Source organism: Alexandromys fortis, unplaced genomic scaffold (genome assembly GCF_014885135.2).
Source record: "Alexandromys fortis isolate MF-2015 unplaced genomic scaffold, M_Fortis_MF-2015_v1.1 scaffold_343, whole genome shotgun sequence".
Lineage (NCBI taxonomy): Eukaryota > Metazoa > Chordata > Mammalia > Rodentia > Cricetidae > Alexandromys > Alexandromys fortis.
Window position 1 is genome coordinate 1706 of NW_026068262.1, and position 6606 is coordinate 8311.

At 35.4% G+C, this 6606-nt stretch overlaps 1 pseudogene; it reads left to right on the forward strand.

Annotated features, from left to right (window-relative positions):
• Window positions 1-3963: 3963 nt before the first annotated feature.
• Window positions 3964-5763, forward strand: LOC126494430 (vomeronasal type-1 receptor 90-like; annotated as a pseudogene).
• The last annotated feature ends 843 nt before the right edge of the window (window positions 5764-6606 follow it).

Sequence of the window (6606 nt, forward strand, 5' to 3'; positions counted from 1 at the left end):
TGACTTCACTTATTCATCAAATTCTTTTTTTCTCTTCCCATGTTATTTTTCTAAAAAAAAAAAAAAAAAACAGTACTTAAATTCTTTCAATGTTATGTTTAAAAAATTGTAAACTGAGTAATTTTCAGTAGGAGTTTGAGTATTTTAATTAAAATAAATTAATTTAAAGTATTTTCAGTTTTCTAAGTTGAACATTGTTACATTGCTACTAATATAATATTGAGTAAGCTTTTCATTAGCAGTGAGAAAAATTTTCAGTTCTTGAATAGTATCAAATTTAAATACCCAAAGTTTTTTAATATTTGCAAAATACAACTGTTCACTAAAATATGCATACAGAAAATATGCCAAGTAAATTTAAGCTTAGCTGATGAATGTCATAAGTCCATTTTAATATTGATGGAATATCATTTACTGATACATACAGGGGACTCAAATGGAAAGTGAATTCAGGTGTGGTGGCACACACCTATGGACCCAGCACTTTGAAGGCTAAGTCAGGAGCTTCTGTGAGTTCGATAGAAGGCAGTCTGAACTAAAGTTGAGGTTCTTCCTTTGTCTCTGTCTCTCCCACACACAAATACAACAAAATTATGGTGGTAAATAAATACTATAGAATTATGAAATCATTGTTTTAAAAATGGAATAAAATGATGCCAATAAATGTCACTTAATCACTAGACACAGAGCATCCACTCCAAGAAAACAAAATGATGGAAGCATGAATTATTTTTACAAGCATTAAAAATTTTTCAGTTTGTTTTGTATAATTCACTTTAAGAATCTACACTGATGCTGATATACTAGGCATGACCTTCATGGATTTGATCAAGTCACCCAGAAAATAGAGATTTTATTTTAGAAATATATTTGATATAACTCTGTTTTCACTCTTTGCTGTTTCATTTACTCATGACAGCAGCCCCAGCACACGCTGTGCTATTGATCTATTCTTAGTCCAGGTAGCCATTTCACACACACATGCGCGCACACACACACACATGCACACAGACACACACACACAATTACACCATGTGATGTGTGAGCTCTGGGTCTGACTGCTTCCCCACAGGCTCTGCAGTGACACTGATGCTGCGGCTTCATCGCAGGGGAACTGGCTGGAAAGTGTGAGACTGTAAAGTTCTAGTGAGCGTCTGTGTGCTTCCAGTTGCAGGTGAGTTAAATTCAATTTCTACAGAGTAACTGATACTTTAAAATCATTTAATAGTATCAGGCAAGGGCTGTAAATTAATACCTTAAGTAAGGCATCACTCTTTATTTTTACTGGCATATGTATTTCATAAAAATCTCCGAATGGTCCTAATTTGAGTGTCTAAGGTCTTCATCTTCCTGAGATTCCTGAAGACTTATTAACATTGCTGACAGTGGACAGCACATCAGCCAACACCGTGTATCTTGTCACCTGAAAGTCACACAATCACTTCATGTTCTTTCTGAGCAGTCACACTGCTTTTAGGTCATTACTCACTAAATATGGTAAAACTTAAAATGAAAATGATAATTTTCACCTAATATGTTTGTATGTTCATTATATCATTATCTCCTCAGAGAAGAATGCAAAAACTACCATAAATTCACAAAAAAACACTGTTCTAAAATCAAATACTGTGATATTTAAAAGGAAAGCGATTTTTGTCTGTATAATATAGAGCTATGTGGAAACAGCTCGTTGTTTCAGACAGCTGTCTGCCCAGTGTATTGGTCTGGATCCCTTTAATAGTGATGGCATTCTCACTATTATGAATGCTTATGAATACACTTCAGGTTTAGTCCTTACAACTAAGTACTACAACTTAAACTAATGTGAATACCTGAGCACTGCATTTTTTTTTCAAATAAAACAAAGGACTTTTCTCAGTTTATGGATGTGTTGACAACTCAGTTTGCAGCCGTGGTAGCTGTGGTTTTTTTGGTCCAGTCTCACCTCCGGTGCACCCCAGAGAAAGATGGCACATGAAGAATGAGAAGAAGCATCATTTTCTGTAGGTGACAAATGTTTACTAAGCAAAGGGTGTGAAGTAGAGATTTTTAAGTTCATAGCCTTGAGATAAGAAAAAAAAAATTGAATAAAATCTTTAACTTCTATTATCATATTTTTATTTTATTTATTATACATTGTCTTATTAAAATCATAGAGGTGTAGTTAATAAGAATGATTGTACATATAGAGTTTGTCCATTTGCAATTTTAAAATTGGAATGTGCTACAGTTCTTTCAGGTTAGAGACCAAGTCTTGAATTAATTGTTATCCTTAATAAATCAGATGACACATTTTCTTTCTTTCTTTAATATTTACTTATTTTATTTTTCATATATATGTGTATTACCTGTATGTATATCTGTGTACCACTTGCTTGCGATATCAAAGAAGGCAATAGATTCCTATAACTAGAGTTACAGATGGTTATGAGCCTCCATATCATTGCTGGTAATCTAGCCCAGATCGCTGGCAAGAGAAAAACGTGCTCTGAACCTCTGTGCCATCTTTCCAGCCTGTATTTTAGAACTTTAAAAAAAAACCAGAATACCATTGTGTAACTACTGTAACTGTATGTTGGTAGAATAATTATATGTTTGGCTCTGGCTATTAGACTGTATCTATTCCTTTACTAGATAAAGCTTTTAAAGAGCAAATATAATGTATATATCTAAAGGTATGATTTTTGTTGGCATAATCATGGGGATGTTATAACATGGTCACATTTACTGACTTATCAATTATTTCTATATGTATATGCATGCACATATATTTGGAATATACAAGTGAACTTGAAAATAAAATTGGACACTCTTTCTCACAAGAATCTTAGTTGGTATAGTTTTCTATTCCTATATCACTTGATTTTAAAGTAACAAATTATACTAATTTGATAAAATAATGATACTGGTAACCAGTCTAAATAACTAACAAAGCATCAAAGCTAAGACTATTTGTTGAAATAATATAAACTGTCTGTGCTTGGTGACATATGATAACACTGGGGCCCTTGATTTCCACTGCATGGGAAGGAATCTCTTTTAAACAGATTCTAAAACAGGATCACTATGCGATCATCTTTGGCAAGGTAATGTTTGTCATATTGTGTTGAAAATGGAGTTTGTCTTAGTGTCACACGCTCGCTCTTGTAGGGGTCTCCTAGCTCCACATCTTCAGATGAGAGTATTTACCTGTGTAAACTACAGATATCAGGAAAGCAAAATGGGGCCATGGCCAAGATGGGGTTGATCATGGGTAGCAATGGAGAGAAGAATAACAGGGAACAGTGATCTTATCAGGGAAATGGGAAAGGGTGGGCTTCTTAGGGAGGAGGGAAGTTCATATAGAAGGAGGTGGGAGGAAGGTACAGGGGAGTAGCAGGAGACCATTGATCTGATAGGGAAAATGGTGTTTCTTAGTTAAAGAGGAGGATATAAATACAGAAGATGAAATAGGTAGGTAAAGTAACAAGCGATGGATGAGAAACTCAAAGGAATCATACTATTAATCATTTACCCAAACCACTGCCCTGCCTTGAAAAATAAAGAAAAATAACATTTGTCTTGATAGCTGAGAGTTATTTCTTTAAACCAGAAGTAGAGTTCACACAAGTTTTAAAGGGTTAGGAAGTAAACTTGGAGACATCTAGGCATTTATTACAATAATGGTTATACAATTAATATGGTGTGGAAAGTGCACTAATGGCCTCCATTTGTATCGTTGTCTTTAATCCCAGATTCTGGGTGGTGAGTTCATTGAAAAATAAAAATAGATGTATTAAGATAGACATACCACTGATTAAAATAATGGGATTATCATGAATAATCAACTGTGAATCCATTAGAATTATGAATGAAAACATGGATAGCTGTAAAATGGAGCTTATTAACATTATGAAATATAAAACTGACTCACCTCACTCTTTTGAATATCTTTTGTGATTTCTCCCCAGAACAACATAATTTTTAATCAGTTGTACAAATATGATTATGCTCCTCTAGTCTCATCACTGCTGTTTTCAGTGTTAACTATAAAATGAGACAATGTAAGTCAGATCAGTAGGATTCAGTTTCTAAGGCATGAGGTCTAGGTGCAATATAGGCACATGAAGGGGCATTCTGTGTCGGCTGTGGCTGAGAATGCTGTATAGCCAGGAGATATATTGAGAGTAAATGAAACATAGGCCAATTCTAATGTGGAACTTCAATTAAAGAGATGGGTTAATCAAGAATAAATAGGCAAAACAGAATGGTGATATAGACATACTGACCAGTGAATCACAAGTTTTGTGAATATTATTTTTTCAGATATTTGAAATAGTTTTCCACATCCATATGTATTGGGATCTGGATCCCTCTTGAGGAAGATACCTGGTCAGTCATCCTCATCAACTTAGACTGTTAAACCCAATATGGACAAGGTCAACAGAACCACCATATATGGGCTGCACATGCATGCTTCAGCATTGCCAGGACATATATTTCATTTTTTCATTTCATGTTCTTAAGGTGAATAGAATCTCTACATATGTCTTCATTAAGGATTGTCATTAATTTCCAAGCTGGACTTGGAGTTCTGGCAAATATGCTTCTCCTTGTTTTCTATACTTTCATAATTCTAGGTGACAGACCTAAGCCCATGGACATGATCTTCCGTCAACTGGCCTTCATCCACATAGTGCTGCTCATCACTGGAACAGATATTTGGCTTACAGACATATTTGAGTCACTGAACATTGACAATGACTTCAAATGTAAGACAAATTTTTATATAAACAGAGTGATGAGAAGCCTCTCCATCTGCATCACCTGCCTCCTGAGTGTGTTCCAGGCTGTCACTATCAGTCCCAGTTCCTCTTTTTTTGGCAAAATTTAAATATAAACTAAAAAAGTACATGATTTTTGCTTTCTTACTTATTTGGTTTTTCAACTTATCATTCAGTAGCAACCGAATTTTCTATGCTGGTGCTTTTAACAACATTAGTAAGACCAACCAAATGAAGGTCACTAAATTCTGCTCACACTTCTCCATGAACTACATCATTAGTGCACTGATTTTAATACTGACAATGTCCAGAGATGTATTTCTTGTAGGAGTTATGCTGATCACAAGTGCATACATGGTGGTTATCTTGTTCAGACATCAGAGACAACACAAGCATCTTCACAGCCTCAGCCACCGAGAGCATCCCCTGAGAAAAGGGCCACCCAGACCATCTTGCTGCTGGTGATTTCCTTTGTGGTCATGTACTGGGTGGACTTCATCACTCACACACTGCAGTCCTGTTATGGATGTATGACCCAGTCACCCTGAGTGTTCAGAAGTTTGTGATGAATGTCTACCCCACAATTACTCCTCTGATACAAATCATTTCTGATAACAGAATAATCAATATGATGAAACACATGCAGTCTGTGTGCCACCAGATATTTAAAAAGGGATAGTTTTCCCCATTTGTAATAAAATGATGTAATTTTTATATTTATGAATATTGGGTCAGCATGTATGTATGTATGAATTCCTGGTGCCCACAATGTCAGAAGAGGCCATTGTCTCCCCCTCCTGAGCTGGACAGACAGATGTTTGTGAGGCTTCATTCTGGTGTAGCCACAACTAATTTTTCCAAAAACTTATTAGTCTTAAACTCTGTAATAGTTCAAGTAGAAAAATCAAGATTCTACATAATTTAAATAAAATTTGTGGTATTACACATGGACATTCTTGTGACATTTCTGCTGCCAAGTGCTACAGATATTTTAAGTTCACTCCCCACCATAAGTTGAAATTTCCACAGGAATTCTCTTACTCTCTCTTCTTTACTTTTTATCATAAATGCTCCCTGATGCTGAGGTTGCTCAAAGGAAGCCTCTTGCTGATACTGAATTTAATTTCCTTTCAGCCATCATAAATAATTTAAATGTCCCATTGCAGCTTTAATTCTCTTTCCTAAGTGTAATTTCTCTGAATCCACAAAAATACTGTGATTTAAAATTTTCCCTTTTACCACAGTTACTTAATGAGTCTTATATGATAATTCCATGTGCCTGTGTATTTGTACTTCATCAATACTGATATATTATTAGTAAAACAAAATTGTTTATATATACACAATATACAGTGTGTTTTTTGTGTACATGTGTGTGCATGTGTGTGTACACAGATGAACGGTGTATGTGCAGGTGTACGTGGAGGCCAGAAGACAACATTGGCTGTTTTTCTTCAGAATCCACTCACCTTGGTTTTGATAGTGTCTCTCAGTGACCCGGGGATTGCCAAATAGGAAAAGATATAGTCCTAGGTATTTTTTTTTGTCTCTCCCTCTCCAGCTCGGGATTACAAGTGTGCAACACCACAGTTAATTTTTTCCCTTAATTTTTTCTTTTATTGATAATAAAAAGCTATTGTTTTTTCATACAGCGTATTCTAAATAGAGTTTCTCCTCCTTTTCAGTTAGTTCCAGGAAATCTGACCGTAGGCAGTGAAGGAAACCATAGAAAATAGAGAGCTGGTGAAGATGTCATTGGATGAGGAGCCATATCATAGCCCCAGAAAGCAGCTGAACTTAGCAGCTTCAGCAACATGGTTCTGGCTTTAGATGAAGTGTAGAA